This window comes from Cheilinus undulatus, linkage group 16 (genome assembly GCF_018320785.1).
Source record: "Cheilinus undulatus linkage group 16, ASM1832078v1, whole genome shotgun sequence".
Lineage (NCBI taxonomy): Eukaryota > Metazoa > Chordata > Actinopteri > Labriformes > Labridae > Cheilinus > Cheilinus undulatus.
This window is the reverse complement of record NC_054880.1, coordinates 1,336,804-1,347,788: the sequence shown is the minus strand read 5'-3', so window position 1 is coordinate 1,347,788 and position 10,985 is coordinate 1,336,804. Positions and strand designations below refer to the sequence as shown.

The following is a 10,985-nucleotide window of genomic DNA, read 5'->3' as shown; positions in this document are numbered from 1 at the left end:
TGTTTGACATATTTGCATTAGGGCTGTCAATAGGTTAAAATTTTTAATTGCGATTAATCTCACAAATTCCATAGTTAACTTGCGATTAATCGCAAATTAATCACACTTTTTTGTCTGTTCTAAATGCCCCTTAAAGGACTATTTCTCAAAATTTAAATACCCTTATCAACATGAGTGGACAAAAATACTTTTTTTATGCAAATGTTCATGTCAACAACCCAAAACAACAACAGATAAAGTCCAGAAAATTCTCTACTCTAATCTCAAAGATACTGAAGGCTCCAACAATATGCTGAGAGCATAACATGGTAAACTCAAGCCTAACAATCAACAACAGATGTAGATACTGACCTTAATGTAACATTACAGAATAATACCACAGACTTGTAGAAGTTACCTCCTCTGTTGTTCTCAGCAGCTTAACACAGAATAACAGATCTAATAATCACACACGGACATAATAATTTATATTATGATACTCTACAGAGCTCATTCACTCTCAGGCTCACCTGTAACACCTCTCTTTTTTTTTTTAGTTTGACGTTTATTTACAGTTCCAATCAATCGTTTTAGTAAGTTTCGTTTTGTTCGACTACTTTCACTTCCAAGCAGGAGCTGAGTGTGGATGGGAGCGGGGGGTAAACGGACCTTTAGGAGACGTCATCGGATCAGTCAACTGTCAATATAAAGGGTTGGCACAGCTGTAGTGCCGGTTCATAGCAGATTTAAATAAATGAATAAATCATGCTGGCCCCAAAGTGCTTCGACCCACCAGGAAATGTCCGGTATGCCAGATAGCGAGTCTATCCCTGCTTGCAGAGTTGTTGTCTGAGCGTAAACAATCCAGCATGGCGAGGGGGGACGGCTCTCTGCATTAGCGGTGTGCTCGGCTAGCGAGTGGTACGGGATGTTTAAGACTCTACAAACTCCTGGTAACTCAGCTCATGTTGACAGTAAGAGAAAATAACTTCAGTCTTATCTGGCATGATCTGAAAGCTCAACCTGCCATTCAAAAGTCTCTGTCCTTTACCCATTTCTGCTCGCTTGTACCGCATCACGATGGCGCCACTTCCTGATGTGGCAAACTTCGGGATGGGTCGAGGGTCACACAGAACGCGCATGCATTAATCGTGCGACAAAAAAATAGCGGCGTTAAAAGTAGATTTTAACGTGATTTTAACGCGTTAACTTTGAGAGCATTCATTTCAATACTACTTTTTCTGTTTGATTGTATCAGTAGTCTGATTTGGTCAGTGCGGAGCAAACAGCTGTGCTTATTCAGGAGCTGTTTCATGAGTAAAATCGTAACTTAATCAGCAAGCATCTGCTCTTGGTCTCAGTTCAACTCTTTCTCTACTCATACCAAACTCTGTGCTCGCTGGATGCTCAGTCAGAAACAGAGTTGAGCTTAAGAAATTCTAAGATACAGAATGGAGAGAGTTTCAGAATTTAGCTGGCCACACACTAGATGATAATCCAAATCTTAAAGAATAAAACAATCCTCTGAGTGCATACAAAAGATGACGTACCTGCCAACCCGCTGTCCTGGCATGCATCATAACAGCAAATATTTAAATAAAGAGGGAAAATAGGTTGAGTTCCTGGCTGAATTAAAGAAATAGTTACATTTATGTTTGTGAACCATGAAGGAAGGTAACATCCGTTGGTGATGGTGCCTGGTCTGCTCATTTTCATTGGATGTTGTTGGTATAACGTTAGATTCAGACACCAATCTTGAATTGTAAATATCAAACAAACATGTTTGCATGATCTGATAAGCATATCAGATTAGGCTGTTTCCATGACAACTTCAGTATTCATGTTACTGATGGAATCAGACAATAATCAATTCATTAATGTGCATGTAAACACACTTGTCAGATACAACATCAGGATAAACTTGTATGATACTGTACTTTTGTGAAAGTCGCCACATTTTCAAGAGCAGTTTCACTTTACTAATGACCAAAACAAACCAAATACAGGGTGAATGATTATTCTAATATAAGATCATACAGTTCACAGGTCTGTAACAGGCTTTCAAGGAGGCGTAAATGCTGCCAAGACCAAAACTGTCTCTTGTTTCTTCAGGTATGGGGCTGTTTTGTCTGGACTGTTAAAAACTTTTTTTTTTTTTCTAGGGATTTCTGGTTCCTTGTTCCCTGGAACTCAAGGTCCCTCTTTCTATCATTAGAAAGACTGACATCACTTAAAGCACACCTAATAAAACTTTCTAACTACTTTAATAACCTTTATTGTTGATAACAAACTAGGAAAAACTTGTGACCCCTTGTCATTGATTATATTAATGTTATAACAGAATATAACGGGTCAGGGATTTCAAAGTCATGTTAGTTATCCGTTAACACAGCAACACGGTGAATAATGCCTTGCATACATGTTAACCTTAAAAGAGTGGAAGCTATGTTTCCATTAAAAACAGACTCATTTTCAATCTGATGTTACTTTGGCTCAATGACCGTGAATCTTTACAATTAAAACCATTCATTTCTTTAAAACAAAATCATTTTATTTTTTATATTGATACAGAGTATCTGTAAGAACAACACACCAGGGACTGAAATCACTTCAGCAAGACTTGAGTATATCTACTGTAAGGAACTTTCATAGATAGATAATCAAATCATGTTAGCACTGATATTTGTTCCAAAAAGTTGATAAAAGTTACCATGAAAATGTGTTTAATAACAGATTAACTACAGTTTTAAGAGAATTAACAGTTAAGACGTCCTATAGATGAGGCTTCACATCTGATAAAAGCACTGAATAATTTCCTGCTCTGATTCCCTGCTTGAATTCTCTGTAGTTTAAACTGCAGAAGCCATTTGTACTGTTCCTCATTCATTTTACCAGGAAAAGCTAATTAAGATCAAGAATCTTATTTACAAGACTATCCTTGCTGTGATAGACAGCAGCATGTTCATCAGAGTTACAGACATGAAACATAGACTGTTTTTGTGTGCCACGCTCCATCAGACTAGCAAAGCATCCATTATCAATGTAAGACAGGTCAGAGTAACCAGTAGGTCCACTGTGGATTACCTATGGTTTACTCCTATGTAGGGGTCACTTGGTACCTTGTTCAAATAAACTCCTACATTGATGCATTTGGACTTATTGTTAAGGTGAATGAAGAGCACTTTGTGCCAAAAGTGCGAGTTTCAATGTTATTTTACCTGAAGCAACAAGTATTAAGGTTTTTTCTTGGAGGTCATCTGTCAGATCAGTCACGCCATTCCAACTCTGTCCAAGATTCTTGGTCTTGATCTAGCAGAGTTCAGTCTTGTTGGTATAATGATCTATCTGGCATTGTTCTGACTCAGTGCTCTCAACCCAGATGGAGATGGAAAAGAGGAAGAGGGTCTTCATGGGACGGTATCTTCCAATATGTGTCCTCCACTGTTTGAGTTCTGACTACTGGGAAAGGTCCAATTCATGTACAAATAAAACAAACATATAATCTAATAGAAGTGTTCAGTTATTCTTAAAAATCTGAGATTGTTTTTGTCAGGTTGCTGTTGAGAAAAGTGTCACCCTGTAACATGTACCAGCAATAATCTCACTCTCTAATGCCATACAGGATGTCCTTGTAGCTAAAAACTTTGTAGGCGATCTGTTCCATCTCACTGTGCTTCCCACGCTCCATCAGCAGAGCAAAATATCCATCACCAATGTAAGCCAGGTCAGAGTAACCACTGGGTCCACTGTTGATGATCCAGGGTTTACTCCATGCACTAGAGTCGCTCGGCACCTTGTTCAAATAAACCCCTAAACCAGTGCGTTTGGAGTTACTGCTCGGGTGGCTGTAGAGCAGCCACTTGTTTGGGTTCTTGTTCTGAGCACCTTCATTTTGAGCTGGAAAGGACACCACACTTCCGTGACAGCCTCCACCTGTCTCCACCAGCTTAGACTGGAGGATGCTAAATCCATTCCTGTCATTCTTTTTAAGAGCCTCCACTCTGCAGCCTCCCTTAGTGTGGGCATTGCAGTAGATGGACTTGATGCCTGTGTCAGAGACACGTTTTCAATTTTGTTGCTAAACTGCCATGTTTTCCCTTTATCATCACTGTAAAGAAAGAGTGAATATGGATTATGGCGGCAGTTTTTAATGCTTGATTCATACCCATAAACTGGGACAATCAATCTTCCACTCTCTGTTTCGATACCATGACCTGGACCAACAGCTCTTGATTTCACGCAGTTTACCCGTAAGATCAGTCACACCACTCCAACTTTGGCTGCCATCTTTACTTGTGATGTAGCAGAGACAGGGCTTGTTTTAGTTGTGACATATCTGGGAACACTCAGAGGTGGTGCCTTCAGCACAAACAAAGAAGAGGAAGAGGGTCTTGCTGGTTTTCTCGTACAGTGGGCGGGGGTTCATGGGACGGTTTTCCTCAATATGTGCCTACCAGTTTTAGCTCAGACCACTGAAATACATGAAGTAAGAATGAGCCAAGAATTAACACCTCAACATTTCCATAAACGTTAATTTGTTGGTCTAATTACTTTTTACTGTCACTTCATGGATTGTTGCATCCTTGTGCAGAGTTCCTGTCCTCATAACCAGCACTACTGAGCTGGTATCACATGAATCCTTCCTCATCTCTGCAAAGGCCATCAGGATTTTTCTGTCACTGTCATGAAACAGTGCAGGGATCCTGTAAGCATCATCCTCCTCAGAAATGAAGACAGCGTTATTATCCTCCACTGGAGCTTAGGTTTTTTTGCCCATGCCTTTGTGTGAAATGATCAGTCTAGTGCCTCATACAGTTATTTAGTTCAGGGTGTGAATGAGGGAGGGATCTTTATTACACAAACTGCAAGTATACAAAGACCTTTGTTTAAGCTCTTCATGATTTTAGTTATCATGTTCAATCTAGTTTTAAAAACCTCAGAGCAGACACATCCACAGCAGCCCATGTGTAGGGCAAAGGGGAAAGAAAAGAAGTTCTTTTCTTCAATTGACATTTAAATATTTCAGTCAGATTTTTCTGCATAAATAAGTAGTGCATTAACTGTCATTTAAGTAAGATGTCCTCGATTCTTGTTTGTGTTTTAACAAAGGGTTTCTTTAAGTCATCATCATATAGCATCTTCTAAATCAGTGGTTTTCAATCTTTCTTTGCCCGAGGCACACCTAAGTTCAAGCCAAAATTTCGAGGCACACCAAAACCACATCTTTACAAAGTAGCCCTTTACATGTTACAGTAAATCAAGCGTATAGAATCAAGCGCTGCCATATGATTGCAATCATCTAATCTAACAAAAGTTCTCATCTGCTGATGCACTCTAGGCATGCTATTGGCAAATCGTACTCATGCTGCCATATCTATAGCCTTTTTACAACCCTCCTCCACCCCAGCTCCTCCTTTATTCTACCTCCGACTTCATCAGTGTCATTCTGTTGTCATTATGTCTGTTGTGCTCTGTTTTTGTAACTGTATAGTTGTAGTAATAAAGTATGGCTGCACAAATTCCTACAGCACACCAAGACTTGGTTTAAAGCCCACCAGTGTGCCTTGCCATACCATTTAAGAACCACAGTTCTAAATAATGTAGAGAATAGAATCAAAACTGTTGATAAGAGCCTCCCTAACTCAACAATAAAAAAAAAATCATCCAGGAAAGTAGGTATATTTTTACTCTACACATTACAGATGATCACTTCCACATAATTATAGTCAGTCATATTCATATTAGTCACATAGTCACATCCAATTAATTTTGTTTATTTAACTTTTATTTGAGCAGGAAAACCTTGCTGAGATGAACAGTCTCTTTTTAAAGACTGCTGATGCCAGGACAGGCCACAGCACAGTGAACAAAGTCTCCAACAAACAATAAACAGTCAGACTTATAAGCATGATAATACATTTCATCTTAAAAATGCATTTAACTCGTCATACATGATTTTATTAGCAATGAAACAGCTGTTTGTTAATAAGCCATCACATGAAAGAAAGATTCATCAGATTGTTGCAGTTTATTTGGGCTGGATATTATTCGTGTAACTTGAGTGCAGAGGCTATGTACTGTATTTACAATGTAAACAGTGATTAAAAAATAGACTGTGAAATGGAGCAGCATAAAATTTAAGAAAGACTGCAAAAAAGACAAATGTTAACTTGTGAATTCCATTGATGCATAAAAAAAACAGAAAAGGTGTGTGTGTGTGTGTGGGGTGTGTGTGTGTGTGTGGTGTGGGTGGGGGTGTGTGTGTGTGAGTGTAAAGAACAATGTTATTACTCAGTTGCTTATCCCACAAGGTTGCTTTGGTTAGTCGTATATCACAGGTTCTAATAAAAGCAAGTTTATGACAATAAGAGGAAGAAAAGCTGTTAAAGGGGCGATGCTAGCCTCATAACTCAGAACAAGACTCCTTAAAGTCCCTGTAAAGTGAAATCCAAAACTCTGTCTTAACATGCAAGACATGTTGGAATACATTTGCTGCAAACATGTAAAGCAGTTAGAGGATCATATTTCTTGTGAGTGGATGTGGCTTCGGCTCATTTAACTGACATGCCCACACATCCTAGAGCAGATTTTGCTACCTTCTTTTTCATGATTTTGGAGCTTAATTTCATAAACCTATAGATGTTTTTCATGACTGAAATTTGGCCCTTGAAGTCATTTTTGATGTTGATTTCCTCCGTGCCAGGTAAATCAGCTAACCCATGGATCCATCTAGAGCTATTATGTGCTATGTTTCCTCTCTTCCCATTGATTTTCAACCAGTGTTCTTCACTGCCTGCCCCCATCTGACATTTAACGCTTAATTTTTTAAGTCTAAAATTTTGTTTTACAATATAATCATCTTTTAATTCACAGCTATAAATCATCTTAGCACTTTCTGATCATTTCCACTGTAGTTTGAAACCATTTTAAAATAACAATTGATACAAAAATATTTTCTCTTCAAGTGTATTAAGTAGAACTTTGTATCACAATTATGCAATGCTGATAATATATTCAGTAGCTTTATGTATGATTTCAACAAAATTCTTAATACAGTAGTTTCTGTCAGATTTCTGAGAAAGGTGTAATCCTGTAACATGTACCAGAAATAAACTTACTTCCCAATGCTCTGAATGACTTCCTCATAACTGAAAACTTTGTAGGCAATCTGTTCCACCTCACTGTGCTTCCCACACTCCATCGGCAGAGCAAAATATCCATCACCAATGTAAGCCAGGTCAGAGTAACCACTGGGTCCTCTGTTGATGATCCAGGGTTTACTCCATGCACTAGAGTCGCTCGGCACCTTGTTCAAATAAACCCCTAAACCAGTGCGTTTGGAGTTACTGCTCGGATGGCTTTAGAGCAGCCACTTGTTTGGGTTCTTGTTCTGAGTACCTTCATTTTGAGCTGGAAAGGACACCACACTTCCCTGACAGCCTCCACCTGTCTCCACCAGCTTAGACTTGAGGACCCTAAATCCAGCCCTGTCATTCTTTTAAGAGCCTCCACTCCACTGATCATCAACTGGCGGCCCGAGAGCCAAATCAGGCCCCCCAAAGCCTCCTGTCTGGCCCCCAGAAGTTCATTAAATTCAGAAAAGGAGGAAAAGAAGATGTTCTGTTTTTAGGAGTGTCTTTGGCTTCAAATGTCTGCAGCTGTTAAATCCATCCAAATAAATGACTATTGAAATCATTTTAGAATGATCTGATTTTGACCTGTTTTTACTGAAATTCATTTGTCATTCATAATTAGTAAATATGTTTTTAAAATTGGGTTAAGACTGGCAGAAATGTTGCAAAAAAAGGCCAGAGTAAGTGATGAAAAGGGGTTAGAGAGTGGCAAAATGGGTTGTGAAGAGACACAAAGGGGCAAAAATGTGCAGGAAAAGAGGTAAAAATGTGGCAAAACAATGGTAAAAGAGGAAGAAAGGGCCAAAAAGTATTTAAAAAATAGTTATTAGTAGCAAAAATGTTGCACAAAAGTAATGAAAAAGGGTTAAAAAGTGGCAAGATGGATACAAAGGTGGCATAAAGGGGCAAAATGTGCAGGAAAAGAGGTTAAAATCTGGCAAACAAAATGGTAAAAGAGAAAAAAGATTTAAAAAGTATAAAAAATTAGTTATTAGTGGCAAATACTGTGCAAAAAAAGTAGTTAAAAAGGTTTAAAAAGTGGAAAAATAGGTACTAGAGTGGCACAAAGGGGCAAAAATGTGCAGGAAAAGAGGTTTAAGAGGGGTTAGAGAAAAGAAAAATTGTTTTTAAAGAGGCAAAAAGGTATCAAAAATGAGTTAAAAGTGGCAAAAATATTGCAAAAATAGCCTGGCAAAGTAGTGAAAAGGGGTTTAAGAGTGTCAAAATGGGCAAAAGAGTTGCAGAAATGGTTTTAAAAGTGGCAAAAATGTTAAAAACAAAATAATTTGAGGGGCAGAAAAAAGCTGCAGAAATGTCCAAGTGAAGTAATGAAAGGGGTTAAAAGTGTCAAAAATGAATTTATACTAGTGCTTTATCACAACTAGGGAGGGCCCATTATCTGGGATTTTCAGGAGCCCGGACAATTCTGTGGGCTGGCCTGTCTCTTTGTGGCCTGCTGCATTATAGATAACAGGGATAGATCTCACTGTACCTAAAAATTTCCTGCCTTTTGAAAAGAAATACAAATACTATTACAATAATATTTTAATCAGACAAAAATATTTATTTAATTTTTGTGTATTTGAAAGTCCGGCCCCCAGAGTCCCCCCCAGAGACTAAATCTGGCCCTTGTGCAGATGTGGTTGATGACCCCTGCTCTACTCTGTAGCCTCCCTTACTGCGGGCATTGCAGTTGATGGACTTGAGGCCTGTGTCATCAGACACCTCTGCCATTTCACATTTAGATGACACTTTTTTCAATCCTTTTGCTAAGCTGCCATGTTTTCCCTTTATCATCACTGTACAGAGAGATTGCATATGGGGTGCAACAATGAAATTTTAGAAGAAGTTACCTAGCTGGGCAGAGAACCGTAACAAGTAGAAGGCGGTGGATGAAAGACAGTCAAAGGATAAAGGTGAAGCGTCTGTTTGTGATGTGGGGTAGATGGTGGGAGGTGTAACGCTGAGGTTTAAGCAAATTTGTTTGTTTATTTGTCCTGCTAGTTAGCTGGCTAGGATTTGTACACTCATAAACTCAGCTTTAGTGGTTGCTTCATGAAAGTTGGCTTAAATAAAACGAACATGCCTCATGTGAATGGCCTGTGCTGTGAAAACTTGAGTTGTGTTCTTAATAAAGAGATTAAGAGGATTGTTGTTGTCCTTCTTTTATCATTTTTTATCAGATGTTTTGCTTGAGTGTCTCTACTTAAGACGTTTTATTTTGATATGAGGGGTTATCATGACTGTAGCTTGTTTTGCTTGTGAAGTGTAACAGATTGTGTTATGTTCCTGGATCATCTTATGAATTGGGAATCTCTCCATCATGGTTTGACAAATTAGAGGCCCCAGACAGCATCATGCATAGGATCCCACAAAGCTAAAAACAGACCTGGCACTAACATTAGGATACGAGAGAACAGAGTAGAAAGAACTGTAATAACTTTAGGGGAAAATAAGTAAATAATTGTAAAATAAAAGCAAAAAGTTGCAAAAAAGGGTAAAAGGCACAAAAATTGATAAAACACCAAATGTCAGATAGTAAAAAGAAAAAGTGGTAAACATGAGTGGTAAAGATGGTGAAAAGTGGTTAAAAAGTGGCAGAAATGGGTTGAAAGGGGCAAAAATGGGTAAAATGTTTGTTGTTTTTCACATCTGGGATGTTATTTTAAAAACAGCTCTGGTTTTCTTCACATGCCATGTCATGACCTGGTATGAAATTTCATTTTCTGTCTTTTTCTGTAGTTCCTGCTTATCTGAACAAGCTCAGCATACAGAGGTTTCAGTTCTTCATCTAGAAGGGAGAGGCTAGATACTGGTGGTGGTGTTGATGACAGATGCAGGATCAGATGAGGAGTAGACTTCTGAGAAGCTGGACCAGGAACCAGTGAGGTGGCTTGGAGGAAGAGATTGAGATATGCAGGATGAGATGAGCAGGAGACCTGTGAGGATCTGGACTTGATGCTGATGAACTGAATGGAGGTGGCTGGGGTGGAGGAGAGTTGCAGCATCCACACTGAAATGACAGGCTGACTGTGGAAGAAAGAATGGCAGATTTTAATATGACAGGTGCATGCTGATTGGTCAAACAAGGTTGTGGTAGAATCTGATTCAAGAACTACTTAAGAAAGTGAACACCCATAATCAGCTGATTGCCAGAGCAGGAAGAGAAAGATCCGCCATGTTGCGGTTATCCACCACTCTTTGACAAGGTTGAATGTTATCACTGAAATTCTGTTACTGATTGAGTTTCTTGAAAAGTTATCCATTGTCATTAGTGAGGCTGAGTGCTAGCACTAATGCACGATTAGGCTTTTATTACCTGGGAAGAGAAACAAATCTCCTGAACCTTTGAGTTGAGATGGGGTCAGGTGGCAGTAAGGAGACAAGAGATCCACCATGGACATCATGTTGATCAGCATTACTCAACCCTGCTCAACCAAAGAGCCAGATAATTGAAAAATACCTTTGCAAGAGCCAAAATTTAAGTGTTGAAAAGTGGCAAAAATGGGTTAAAATGGCAATGAAAAAGACGTTAAGGGGGAAAAATGGGTGTAAAGGGGAAAAATTGTTATAAAATGCCAAAAACTGGGCCAAAAGTGACAAAAATGGGTAGAAAAAGGGAGGGAAGGGCAAAAGTTTGGGTGAGAACTGACACAAAAATGAGTAACAGGTGACTAAAATGGGCAAAAAGCAGCAAAGAGTAGCAGAAATTGGGGAAAAGGTGGCTTTAAAAGCACAGGGTGGCTTAAATGAGTGAAAAGCGGCAAAAATAGCAAAAAGCAGTATAAAGACTTTGTAAAAGGGAGAAAAAACTGGATAATAGGGACAAAAAGGAGTGGCAAAGTGAGCTTAAAGCAGTAAAAACTCATTCAA

The 10,985-nt window shown here is 38.8% G+C and overlaps 2 pseudogenes; both read right to left on the bottom strand.

The window, feature by feature from the left end:
* Positions 1–3,580: 3,580 nt before the first annotated feature.
* Positions 3,581–5,343, bottom strand: LOC121523439 (annotated as a pseudogene).
* Positions 5,344–7,093: 1,750 nt separating this feature from the next.
* On the bottom strand, positions 7,094–10,519 carry LOC121523438 (annotated as a pseudogene).
* Positions 10,520–10,985: the final 466 nt, after the last annotated feature.